The sequence below is a fragment of the Balaenoptera borealis genome, assembly GCF_965194805.1.
Source record: "Balaenoptera borealis genome assembly, contig: HAP1_SCAFFOLD_1331, whole genome shotgun sequence".
In the NCBI taxonomy this organism is placed as follows: domain Eukaryota; kingdom Metazoa; phylum Chordata; class Mammalia; order Artiodactyla; family Balaenopteridae; genus Balaenoptera; species Balaenoptera borealis.
The window spans coordinates 41122-55220 of record NW_028122890.1 but is presented as its reverse complement, the minus strand read 5'-3'; the positions used below and the strand labels follow the sequence as shown (position 1 = coordinate 55220).

Below are 14099 nucleotides of genomic sequence, written 5' to 3'. Positions count from 1 at the left end.
TTTCTGGAGTTTTGACAGTTCTTTAAAGGGAAATTAGTCCTCTACCCAATATGGAAATTAGTCCTTTATCCAATATGGAACTTAGTCCTTTATCCAATATGTAAGTTGTTAAATATTTTCTCCCATTCTGTGACTCATCTTTTCATTCTCTCAGGAGTGTCTTTTGCAGGGCAGAAATTCTTAATTTTGATGGTGTCTAATTTATCTATGTTTTTCTTTTATGGATTATGCTTTTGGTGTTGTATCTAAGAAATCCTGCCTAACTCAAGGTCATAAAATTTTTCACCTGTTTTGTTCTAGAAGTTTTATAATTTTATGTTTTATAGTTTTATGTTGTACATTTAAATCTTTGAACAAATTTGAGTTCATTTCTGTATATGGTTTGGATGGAAGTTCATTTTTTTTTTTTTTTTGCACCTGGATATTCAATTGTTCCAACATCATTTGTTGAAAAGACTATCGTTTCTCCACTTAAATTCCTTTGAACCTGAAATTCAGTTGTCCACATCTCTCTACTTCTGAAATTTCTATTCTGTTCCTTTGATCTTTTTGTCTATCTTTACACTACTATCATAATGTCCTTAAAGTGTAGCTTCATAGGCCTTGAAATCAGTTACTGTTAGTTCTTCAACTTTGTTCTTTTTCAAAGTTGTTTTAGTTATTCTAAATTTTATTTCCATATGAGTTTTAGAATTAGCTTGTCAATTTCTATAGAAAAGCCTACTGGGATGTTGATCTATAAATCAATTTGGGGAGAATTGATATCTTAACAATATTGAATTTTCTGGTCCATGAATACATTATATCTCTCCATTTATTTAGGTCTTCCTTAATTTCCCCCAGCAATATTTTACAGTTTTCAGTGTGCAAGTCCTTTTTTTTTTTTTTTACACACACACACACTGTATTTTATTTTTACAAGAGATAAATAGACTGACACCAAGCATTGTACATGGATGACCACAACAAAAGCAACAATGATTGCAATTACCAAACATGAAACACACTCATACTATGTCATAATATTGACATTCAGTCCAGTAGTCCTCCACTGTAACAGCTCCTTTACTTTGCAGTGAAAATTGATTTGTATATTCTTTGCCTCTGAGTCCTTGTGGGATTTTTTTTTTTTAATTCAGACAGAAAGTCACAAAAATTATACTCATCCTCATCAGTTCACTCAGTCCCATGTAATTAATTTTTTTTTTCATCTTGATCTTTTGTTAGCACTTTTATGAGTTCATCAGTTTTTCATTAGAGTTCTGAAAATGCTTATTCATTCAGTTCAGCTGTACAGTCAGTTACCAGAAACCTGTACTTGTCAGAGTCTTTTCCATGACTTTCTTGAAGATGAAACCCTTTTATAGGAACATATTTGCAAAATCATCAGAGTACACCCAGAACTGTCTGTAAATGACAAAAGACTTAAAAATGACCACGGTTAAAGATTTGATGAAAGTTCATAATAATGCAGTTGACAAGAAAATTAGTTATTTCTGAGATATACATTTTAAAGTAATACCTAGGATTATTACTTATAACATTATACCAGAACATATAAGATTTTTAGAAATTTCATGTAATGTCTGAAACATTTATATTAACATATTTCCATACATATTTCCATACAAATACAAATATAAGATTTTTAGAAATTTCATGTAATGTCTGAAACATTTATATTAACATATTTCCATACAAATAGCCCAATGAAAGTTTAGTATTAGTTGTTTTGTTTGTTTTTTTATACTGCAGGTTCTTATTAGGCATCAATTGTATACACATCAGTGTATACATGTCAATCCCAATCGCCCAATTCAGCACACCACCATCCCCACCCCACCGCAGTTTTCCCCCCTTGGTGTCCATATGTCCATTCTCTACATCTGTGTCTCAACTTCTGCCCTGCAAACTGGCTAATCTGTACCATTTTTCTAGGTTCCACATACATGCATTAATATACGATATTTGTTTTTCTCTTTCTGACTTACTTCACTCTGTATGACAGTCTCTAGATCCATCCACGTCTCAACAAATGACTCAATTTCGTTCCTTTTTATGGCTGAGTAATATTCCATTGTATATATGTACCACAACTTCTTTATCCATTCGTCTGTTGATGGGCATTTAGGTTGCTTCCATGACCTGGCTATTGTAAATAGTGCTGCAATGAACATTCGGGTGCATGTGTCTTTTTGAATTACGGTTTTCTCTGGGTATATGCCCAGTAGTGGGATTGCTGGGTCATATGGTAATTCTATTTTTAGTTTTTTAAGGAACCTCCATATTGTTCTCCATAGTGGCTGTATCAATTTACATTCCCACCAACAGTGCAGGAGGGTTCCCTTTTTTTACAACTTTTGTCAGATTTATTCTAAGTATTTATATGATTGATTTTATTATAAGTAGTATTTTAAAACTTTGATCTCTGCTTGTTTGTTGAGATATATTAATCTTTGTGTATGTTGATCTTGTACCCTGCAAACTTGATAAACTCATTTATTAGTTCCAGTAGCAATTTTGTAGATTCTGTCAGGTTTTCTACATAATCATGTTATCCGCAAATAAAGATAGTTTTACTTCTTCCTTTCCATTCTGAATATCTCTTTTCTTTTTGTTGCCCTATTGCAGTGACTAGAACTTTCAGTGCAATGCCAAATAGAAGTAATGAGAGCAGACATCCTTGCCTTTGTCCCGATCCTGGAGAGAAAGTACTTTGTCCTTCACCATTAAATATGATGTTAGGTTTTTTTGTCGAAGTTATTTATCAAGTTGAGGAAGTCTCCTTCCATTCCTAGTGTACTGAGGGCTGTTTTTTTCTTTAATCAGGAATGGATGTTAGATTTTTTCATTCTTTTCCTGCATCCATTGCAATGATTATGTGATTTTTCTCTTCTTTTCTTAATTTGTTTATTTATTTTTGGCTGCATTGGGTCTTCATTGCTGCAAGCAGGCTTTCTCTAGCTGTGGCGAGCAAGGACTACTCTTCTTTGCAGTATGCTGGCTCCTCATTGTGGTGGCTTCTCTTGTTGCAGAGCATGGGCTCTAGGTGCACGGGCTTCACTAATTGTGGCACATGAGCTCAGTAGTTGTGGCTCACAGGCTCTAGAGCACAGGCTCAGTAGTTGTGGTGTGTGGACTTAGTTGCTCCGTGGCATGTGGGATCTTCCCGGACCAGGGCTCAAAGCCATGTCCCCTGCACTGGCAGGTGGATTCTTAACCACTGCCCCACCAGAGATGTCCTGATTTTTCTTTTTTAGTGTACTAAGTTGGGTAAATTGATTTTTAAATATTAAACCAACCTTTCATTCTAGAGATAAACCCCACTTGGTCATTATGTATCATCTTTTTATATATTATTGGATTTGATATGCTAAAATTTTGTTAAGAATTTTTGCCTCTGTGTTCAAGACAGATATTGGTCTATAGTTTTCTTGTAATGTCGTTGTCTAATCTTGATACGGTGAAAGTTGGCCTTATAAATAAGTTGGGAAGTATTCCCTTCTCTTCAACTTTCTGGTAGAGTTTGTGTACAATTGGCATTATTTTATTCCTTAAGTGTTTGGTAGAATTTATCACTTAAGCCACCTGGACTTGAAGTTTCTTTGTTGGAAGGTTTTAAACTGCACATACAATTTTTTTAATATCTTTATTCTTGAATAAATTTTTTAAAAATGAATATTTTATTATCAATGTAAAGTAGAAAAACTGAATTCCAAATTATACATACTATACACAACTATGTAAACAAATAAGAAATACAGAGGAAAGACCTGTAGAAATACATTGAAATATTAATAATAGTTATCTTTGAGTGGTAAGACTTTGTCTTTTTTATTTCTGTGTATTATTTTAATATTGAGAATTTATACTTTTTTTAACATCTTTATTGGAATATAATTGCTTTACAATGGTGTGTAAGGTTCTGCTTTATAATAAAGTGAATCAGTTATACATATACATATATTCCCATAGGTCTTCCCTCTTGCATCTCCCTCCCTCCCACCCTCCCTATCTCACCCCTCTAGGTGGTCACAAAGCACCGAGCTGATCTCCCTGTGCTACACGGTTGCTTCCCACTAGTTTGGGAGTGTATATATGTCCATGCCACTCTCTCACTTTGTCACCTCTTACCCTTCTCCCTCCCCATATCCTCAAGTCCATTCTCTAGTAGGTCTGTGTCTTTATTCCCGTCTTGCCACTAGGTTCCTCATGACCTTTTTTTTTTCCCCCTTAGATTCCATATATATGTGTTAGCATGCTGTATTGGTTTTTCTCTTTCTGACTTACTTCACTCTGTATGACAGACTCTAACTCCATCCACCTCACTACAAATAACTCCATTTCGCTTCTTTTTATGGCTGAGTAACATTCCATTGCATACATGTGCCACATCTTTTTATCCATTCATCCGATGATGGACATTTAGGTTGCATCCATGTCCTGGCTACTGTAAATAGAGCTGCAATGTACATTTTGGTACATGACACTTTTTGAATTATGGTTTTCTCAGGGTATATGCCCAGTAGTGGGATTGCTGGGTCATATGGTAGTTCTATTTGTAGCTTTTTAAGGAACCTCCATACTGTTCTCCATAGTGGCTGTATTAATTTACATTCCCACCAACAGTGCAAGAGGGTTCCCTTTTCTCCACACCCTCTCCAGCATTTATTGTTTCTAGATTTTTTGATGATGGCCATTCTGACTGATGTGAGATGATATCTCATTGTAGTTTTGATTTGCATTTCTCTAATGATTAATGATGTTGAGCATTCTTTCATGTGTTTGTTGGCAATCTGTATATCTTCTTTGGAGAAATGTCTATTTAGGTCTTCTGCCCATTTTTGGATTGGGTTGTTTGTTCTTTTGTTATTGAGCTGCATGAGCTGCCTGTAAATTTTGGATATTAATCTTCTGTCAGTTGCTTCATTTGCAAATATTTTCTCCCATTCTGAGGGTTGTCTTTTCGTCTTGTTTATTGTTTCCTTTGCTGTGCAACAGCTTTGAAGTTTCATTAGGTCCCATTTGTATATTTTTGTTTTTATTTCCATTTCTCTAGGAGCTGGGTCAAAAAGGATCTTGCTGTGATTTATGTCATAGAGTGTTCTGCCTATGTTTTCCTCTAAGAGTTTTATAGTGTCTGACCTCACATTTAGGTCTTTAATTCATTCTGAGTTTATTTTTTTGTATGGTGTTAGGGACTGTTCTAATTTCATACTTTTACATGTACCTGTCCAATTTTTCCAGCACCACTTATTGAAGAGACTGTCTTTTCTCCACTGTATATGCTTGCCTCCTTTATCAAAGATAAGGTGACCATATGTGCACGAGTTTATCTCTGGGCTTTCTATCCTGTTCCATTGATCTATGTTTCTGTTTTTGTGCCAGTACCATACTGTCTTGATTACTGTAGCTTTGTAGTATAGTCTGAAGTCAGGGAGCCTGATTCCTCCAGCTCCATTTTTCGTTCTCAAGATTGCTTTGGCTATTCGGAGTCTTTTGTGTTTCCATACAAATTGTGAAATTTTTTGTTCTAGTTCTGTGAAAAATGCCAGTGGTAGTTTGATAGGGATTGCATTGAATTTGTAGATTGTTTTGGGTAGTAGAGTCATTTTCATTATGTTGATTCTTCCAATCCAAGAACATGGTATATCTCTCCATCTATTTGTATCATCTTTAATTTCTTTCTTCAGTGTCTTATAATTTTCTGCATACAGGTCTTTTGTCTCCTTAGGTAGGTTTATTCCTAGATATTTTATTCTTTTTGTTGCAATGGTAAATGGGAGTGTTTTCTTAATTTCACTTTCAGATTTTTCATCATTAATGTATAGGAATGCAAGAGATTTCTGTGCATTAATTTTGTATCCTGCTACTTTACCAAATTCATTGATTAGCTCTAGTAGTTTTCTGGTAGCATCTTTAGGATTCTCTATGGAGAGTATCATGTCATCTGCAAACAGTGACAGCTTTACTTCTTCTTTTCCGATTTGGATTCCTTTTATTTCTTTTTCTTCTCTGATTGCTGTGGCTAACACTTCCAAAACTATGTTGAATAATAGTGGTGAGAGTGGGCAACCTTGGCTTGTTCCTGATCTTAGTGGAAATGGTTTCAGTTGTTCACCATTGAGAATAATGTTGGCTGTGGGTTTGTCATATATAACCTTTATTATGTTCAGATAAGTTCCCTCTATGCCTACTTTCTAGAGGGTTTTTATCATAAATGGGTGTTGAATTTTGTCAAAAGTTTTCTCTGCAACTATTGAGATAATCATATAGTTTTTCTCCTTCAATTTGTTTATATGGTGTATCACGTTGATTGATTTGTATATATTGAAGAATCTTTGCATTCCTGAGATAAATCCCACTTGACCATGGTGTATGATCCTTTTAATGCGCTGTTGGATTCTGCTTGCTAGTATTTTGTTGAGGATTTTTGCATCTATGTTCATCAGTGATATTGGCCTGTAGTTTTCTTTCCTTGTGACATCTTTGTCTGGTTTTGGTATCAGGGTGATGGTGGCCTCGTAGAATGAGTTGAGGAGTGTTCCTTCCTCTGCAATATTTTGGAAGAGTTTGAGAAGGATAGGTGTTAGCTCTTCTCTAAATGTTTGATAGAATTCGCCTGTGCAGCCATCTGGTCCTGGGCTTTTGTTTGTTGGAAGATTTTTAATCACAGTTTCAATTTCAGTGCTTGTGATTGGTCTGTTCATATTTTCTATTTCTTCCTGGTTCAGTCTCGGAAGTTTGTGCATTTCTAAGAGATTGTCCATTACTTCTAGGTTGTCCATTGTATTGGCATAGAGTTGCTTGTAGTAATCTCTAATGATCGTTTGTATTTCTGCAGTGTCAGTGGTTACTTCTCCTTTTTCATTTCTAATTCTATTGATTTGAGTCTTCTCCCTTTTCTTCTTGATGAGTCTGGCTAATGGTTTATCAGTTTTGTTTATCTTCTCAAAGAACCACCTTTTAGTTTGATTGATCTTTGCTATTGTTTTCTTCATTTCTTTATCATTTATTTCTGATTTGATATTTATGATTTCTGTCCTTCTGCTAACTTTGGGGTTTTTTGTTCTTCTTTCTCTAATTGCTTTAGGTGCAAGGTTAGGTTGTTTATTCGAGATGTTTCCTGTTGTTTGTTTTTGTTTTTTTTTTTAGAACATCAGTATCTGGCCAATTGTTTTGTTTGGTTTTTAATTTTTATTTATTTATTTATCTTATGGCTGTGTTGGGTTTTCACTTCTGTGCGAGGGCTTTCTGCAGTTGCAGCAAGCGGGGGCCACTCTTCATCGTGGTGCACGGGCCTCTCACTATCACGGACTCTCTTGTTGCAGAGCACAGGCTCCAGACGCTCAGGCTCAGTAATTGTGGCTCACGGGCCCAATTACTCTGTGCAATGTGGGATCCTCCCAGACTAGGGCTCCAACCTGTGTCCCCTGCATTGGCAGGCAGATTCTCAACCACTGTGCCAGCAGGGAAGCCCTGTTTCCTGTTTCTTAAAGTAGGATTGCATTGCTATAAACTTCCCTCTTAGAACTGCTTTTGCTGCATCCCATAGGTTTTAGGTCGTCGTGTCTCCATTGTCATTTGTTTCTATATATTTTTTGATTTCCCCTTTGATTTCTTCAGTGATCACTTCGTTATTAAGTAGTGTATTGTTTAGCCTCCATGTGTTTGTATTTGTTACAGATCTTTTCCTGTAATTGATATCTAGTCTCATAGCGTTGTTGTTGGAAAAGATATTTGACACGATTTCAATTTTATTAAATTTACCAAGGCTTGATTTGTGACCCAAGATATGATCTATCCTGGAGAATGTTACATGAGCACTTGAGAAAAATGTGTATTCTGTTGTTTTTGGGTGGAATGTCCTATAAATATCAGTTACGTCTATCTTTTTTAATGTATCATTTAAAGCTTGTGTTTCCTCATTTATTTTCATTTTGGATGATCTGTCCATTGGTGAAAGTGGGGTGTTAAAGTCCCCTACTATGATTGTGTTACTGTCGATTTCCCCTTTTATGGCTGTTAGTATTTGCCTTATGGATTGAGGTGCTCCTATGTTGGGTGCATAAATATTTACAATTGTTATATCCTCTTCTTGGATTGATCCCTTGATCATTATGTAGGGTCTTTCTTTGTCTCTTGTAATAGTCTTTATTTTAAAGTCTATTTTGTCTGATATGAGAATTGCTCCTCCAGCTTTCTTTTGATTTACATTTGCATGGAATATCTTTTTCCATCCTCTCACTTTCAGTCTGTATGTGTCTCTAGGTCTGAAGTGGGTCTCTTGTAGACAGCATATATACGGGTCTTGTTTTTGTATCCATTTGGCCAGTCTGTGTCTTTTGGTGGGAGCATTTAATTCCTTTACATTTAAGGTAATTATTGATATGTATGTTCCTATTCCCATTTTCTTACATGTTTTGGGTTTGCTATTGTAGGTGTGTTCCTTCTCTTGTGTTTCTTGCCTAGAGAAGTTCCTTTAGCATTTATTGTAAAGCTGGTTTTGTGGTGCTGAACTCTCTCAGCTTTTGCTTGTCTGTAAGAGTTTTAATTTCTCCATCAAATCTGAATGAGATCCTTGCTGGGTAGAGTAATCTTGGTTGTAGGTTTTTCTCCTTCATAACTTTAAATATGTCCTGCCACTCCCTTCTGGCTTGCAGAGTTTCTGCTGTTAACCTTATGGGGATTCCCTTGTGTGTTATTTATTCTTTCTCCCTTGCTCTTTTAATATGTTTTCTTTATATTTATATTTAATTTTTGATAGTTTGATTAATATGTGTCTTGGCGTGTTTCTCCTTGGATTTATCGTGTATGAGACTCTCTGTGCTTCCAGGACTTGATTAACTATTTCCTTTCCCATATTAGGGAAGTTTTCAACTATAATCTCTTCAACTATGTTCTCAGTACCTTTCTTTTTCTCTTCTTCTTCTGGGACCCCTATAATTCGAATGTTGGTGCGTTTACTGTTGTCTCAGAGGTCTCTGAGACTGTCCCCAGTTCTTTTCATTTTTTTTTCTTTATTCTGCTCTGCAGTAGTTATTTCCACTATTTTATCTTCCAGGTCACTTATCCGTTTTTCTGCCTCAGTTATTCTGCTATTGATCCCTTCTAGAGTATTTTTAATTTCATTTATTGTGTTGTTCATCCTTGCTTGTTTCCTCCTTAGTTCTTCTAGGTCCTTGTTAAATGTTTCTAGCATTTTGTCTATTCTATTTCCAAGATTTTCGATCATCTTTACTATCATTATTCTGAATTCTTTTTCAGGTAGACTGCCTATTTCCTCTTCATTTGTTAGGTCTGGTGTGCTTTTACCTTGCTCCTTCATCTGCTGTGTGTTTTTCTGTCTTCTCATTTTGCTTATCTTACTGTGTTTGGAGTCTCCTTTTCTCAGGCTGCAGGTTCATAGTTCCTGTTGTTTTTGACATCTGTCCGCAGTGGCTAAAGTTGGTTCAGTGTGTTGTGTAGGCTTTCTGGTGGAGGGGACTAGTGCCTGTGTTCTGGTGGATGAGGCTGGATCTTGTCTTTCTGGTGGGCAAGTCCACGTCTGGTGGTGTGTTTTGAGGTATCTGTGGCCTTATTATGATTTTAGGCAGCCTCTCTGCTAATGGATGGGTCTGTGTTCCTGTCTTGCTAGCTGTTTGGCATAGGGTGTCCAGCACTGTAGCTTGCTGGTCGTTGAGTGAAGCTGGGTCTTGGTGTTGTAATGGAGATCTCTGGGAGGTTTTCACCATTTGGTATTACGTGGAGCTGGGAGGTCTCTTGTGGACCAGTGTCCTGCAGTTGGCTCTCCCACCTCAGAGGCAGAGCCTTGATGCCTGGCTGGAGCACCAATAGCCTTTCATCCACATGGCTCAGAATAAAAGGGAGAAAAAATAGAAAGAAAGAAAGAAAGAAAGAGGATAAAATAAAATAAAATAAAGTAAGATAAAATAAAATAAAATTATTAAATTAAAAAATAATTATTAAGAAAAAAAATTAAAAAAAAGGACGGACAGAACCCTAGGACAAATGGTGAAAGCAAAGCTATACAGACAAAATCTCACACAGAAGCATACACATACACACTCACAAAAAGAGGAAAAGGGGGAAAAAATAATATATCTTGCTCCCAAAGTCCACCTCCTCATTATGGGATGATTCATTGTCTATTCAGGTATTCCACAGATGCAGGGTACATCACGTTGATTGTGGAGCTTTAATCCACTGCTTCTGAGGCTGCTGGGCGAAATTTCTCCTTTTCTTCTTTGTTCGCACAGCTCCCGGGGTTCAGCATTGGATTTGAACCCGCCTCTGAGTGTAGGTCGCCTGATGGCGTCTGTTCTTCGCTCAGACAGGATGGGGTTAAAGGAGCAGCTGCTTCGGTGGCTCTGGCTCACTCAGGACGGGAGGGAGGGAGGGGTACGGAGTGCGGGGCGAGCTTGGGGCGGCAGAGGCCGGCGTGATGTTGCACCAGCCTGAGGCCCTCAGTGCGTTCTCCTGGAGAAGTTGTCCCTGGATCACGGGACCCTGGCAATGGCGGGCTGCACAGGCTTCCAGGAGGGGAGGTGTGGAGAGTGACCTGTGCTCACACAGAGGCTTTTTGGTGGCTGCAGCAGCCTCTTTGGCATCTCATGCCCATCTCTGGGGTCCGCACTGATAGCCACGTCTCGCGCCTGTCTCTAGAGCTCCTTTAAGCAGCGCTCTTAATCCTCTCTCCTCGCGCACCAGGAAACAAAGAGGGAAGAAAAAGTCTCTTGCCTCTTCGGTCGGTCCAGACTTTTTCCCAGACTCCCTCCCAGCTAACTGTGGTGCACTAACCCCTTCAGGCTGTGTTCACACCGCCAACCCCAGTCATCTCCCTGGGATCCGACCTCTGAAGCCCGAGCCTCAGCTCCCAGCCCGTACCCACCCTGGCAGGTGAGCAGACAAGCCTCTCGGGCTGGTGAGTGCCGGTCGGCACTGCTCTCTGTGTGGGAATCTCTCCGCTTTGCCCTCCACACCCCTGTTGCTGCGTTCTCCTCCACGGCTCCGAAGCTTCCCCCCTCCGCCACCTGCAGTCTCCGCCCACAGAGGGGCATCCTAGTGTGTGGAAACCTTTCTTCCTTCACAGGCCCCTCCCACTGGTGCAGGTCCCGTCCCTATTCTTTTGTCTCTGTTTTTTCTTTTTTCTTTTGACCTACCCAGGGACATGGCGAGTTTCTTGCCTTTTTGGAGGTCTGAGATCTTCTGCCAGCATTCAGTGGGTGTTCTATAGGAGCAGTTCCACGTGTAGATGTATTTCTGATGTATCTGTGGGGAGGAAGGTGATCTGCGCTTCTTATTCTTCTGCCATCTTCTCCTCTCTCTGCCACATCTTCTTTATCCATTCATCTGTCGATGGACACTTAGGTTGCTTCCATGTCCTGGCTATTGTAAATAGAGCTGAAATGAACATATTGGTACATGACTCTTTTTGAATTATGGTTTGCTCAGGGTATACGCCCAGTAGTGGGATTGCTGGGTCGTATGGTAGTTCTATTTGTAGTTGTTTAAGGAACCTCCATACTGTTCTCCATAGTGGCTGTATCAATTTACATTCCCACCAACAATGCAAGAGGGTGCCCTTTTCTCCACACCGTCTCCAGCATTTATTGTTTGTAGATTTTTTGATGATGGGCATTCTGACTGGTGTGAGATGATATTTCATTGTAGTTTTGATTTGCATTTCTATAATGATTAATGATGTTGAGCATTCTTTCATGTGTTTGTTGGCAATCTATATATCTCCTTTGGAGAAGTGTCTATTTAGGTCTTTGGCCCATTTTTGCATTGGGTTGTTTGTTTTTTTTTTGTTATTGAGCTGTGTGAGCTGCTTGTAAATTTTGGAGATTAATCCTTTGTCAGTTGCTTCATTTGCAAATATTTTCTTCCATTCTAAGGGTTGTCTTTTGGTCTTTTTTATGGTTTCCTTTGCTGTGCAAAAGCTTTTAAGTTTCATTAGGTCTCATTTGTTTATTTTTGTTTTTATTTCCATTTCTCTAGGAGGTGGGGCAAAAAGGATCTTGCTGTGATTTATGTCATAGAGTGTTCTGCCTACAAATTGAAGGAGAAAAACCATATCATCATCTCAATAGATTCAAAGAAAGCTTTTGACAAATTTCAACACCCATTTACGATAAAAACCCTGCAGAAAGTAAGCATAGAGGGAACTTTCCTCAACATAATAAAGGCCATATATGACAAACCCACAGCCAACATTGTCCTCAATGGTGAACAACTGAAACCATTTCCACTAAGATCAGGAACAAGACAAGGTTGCCCAGTCTCACCACTATTATTCAACATAGTTTTGGAAGTGTTAGCCACAGCAATCAGAGAAGAAAAAGAAATAAAAGGAATCCAAATCGGAAAAGAAGAAGTAAAGCTGTCATTGTTTGCAGATGACATGATACTCTACATAGAGAATCCTTAAGATTAGAGTCATTGGGAGATTTAGGAGTCATAGGAGTCATCCTATGCAATGATGACTACCATAATCCCCATTTTACAGATGAGGAAATTGAGTCATAAAGCTAATAAATGACAGACCTGGGTTCAAACCCAGGTAGTCTGGCTCCAGAATCTCTACTCTTAACCACTTTGCTGTATTACCACCAATGAGATGGGGAGAGGGACATTTTGCTGTAAAGAAGATGTAATAAAGATGGGAGAAGAGTAGATGTTAAGAAATTAAATAATGGGGTAAAAAATGGAGAAGGAAAAAATAAGGGCAATTAAAAGTAAAAGACTGGAGGAGAGGGAAAAATAGTAAGAAGGAGAATGAAGATAAGGAATCATGGACAAACAAAAGGTGGAAACAGAAAGTCAGTCTATGTGGATTGGGAGATAAGGAGGACCCAGGAAGACCTGAAGAAAGGCTGCCATGTCAGGCAGGATGCAGAGAACAAATGAGGAAAGGCGATTCTTACATGATGGTGAAGGCGCCATTGTAGGTGTTAGACTCTGGCTCATGCACTCTGTGGAGCTTTCTCTTTGGGCTGAGAACAACACACGACAGTGTCTCATTTTTGCAGCTACAGAGCTCACATATGCTGATGTTTGTGGTGGCATTCTGTTCTGGCTGCTTCTTTTCTGGGGTATATTTTACATCAGGAATACCTGTGGATACTGAATACTGAGTCAAAGGAAAAAGTACTGTCTCAGATGGCCTTGGTTGCTGAGATATGTTAACTGCTAAGTCCACAGGTGGAACTGTGTCTTGAGTCAGGTGTAGTTGTGCAAGTGTCACCTCAGGGTGTTTTGGAGGGGGAGCTGTAGTCTGCCGTAGGGATGTAGAATGTCCAACCTCCATAGTGGGTTCTGGAGTTGTGGTTTGCTCTAGGTCCACATGATGAACGGTGACACTGGATGATGTTGAATGCTGACCTTGATCCTTACTTGGGGTTGGAACTGTCACCTCCTGCTGGAATGGAGATTGAACTACAACCTCCTGAGGTGCCTCTGGAGGCTGAGGTGGGGTCTCCTGCATGACTGGAGAATGTACAGTCTCCATATTGGATCCTACAGTAACGGTAAGTTCCACATCCATAGGTTGAATTGTGACTTGAGTCAGCCTTGGCTGTGCAAGTGTCACCTCAGGGTATTTGGAGGGGGAGCTGTAGTCTGCTGCTGAGCTGTAGAATGTTCAGACTCTGTAGTAGGTTCTGGAGTTGTGGTAAGCTCCAGCTCCAAAGGTTTAACTGTGATACTGGGTGATGTTGGATGCTCAGCATGATCCTGATCTGGTGCTGGAACTGTCACCTTGGGATACAATGGAGATTGAGCTACAACTTCCTTAATGAGCTCTGGAGGCTGAGCTTGGGTCTGCTGCATGGTTGGAGAAGGTTCAACCTCCATACTGGATTCCAGAGTTAACATAAGTAAGAGGTTCAAAGGTTGAACTGTGACCTCAGTCAAGGTTGGATGCTGAGCCTGAACTTGCTCTGGATTTGGAAGAGTCACCTCGGGGTATGTTGGAGGGACTATAGTCTCCTGCAGGGGTGTGGAATGTTCAGCCTCCATAGTAGGTTCTGGAGTTGTGGTAAGCCCCTGGTCTAAAGGTTGAACTGTGACACTGGGTGATGTTGGAGGCTCAGTGT

The 14099-nt window shown here is 39.0% G+C and overlaps 1 long non-coding RNA gene across 1 annotated transcript in view; it reads left to right on the top strand.

Moving 5' to 3' along the window:
• Window positions 1-13327, top strand: part of LOC309621983 — a 99210-nt gene extending 85883 nt beyond the window's left edge. Inside the window, exon 5 of the long non-coding RNA XR_014240397.1 lies at window positions 12004-13327. This is a non-coding gene — a long non-coding RNA (uncharacterized lncRNA). The remainder of the gene's footprint in view (window positions 1-12003) is intronic.
• Window positions 13328-14099: the final 772 nt, after the last annotated feature.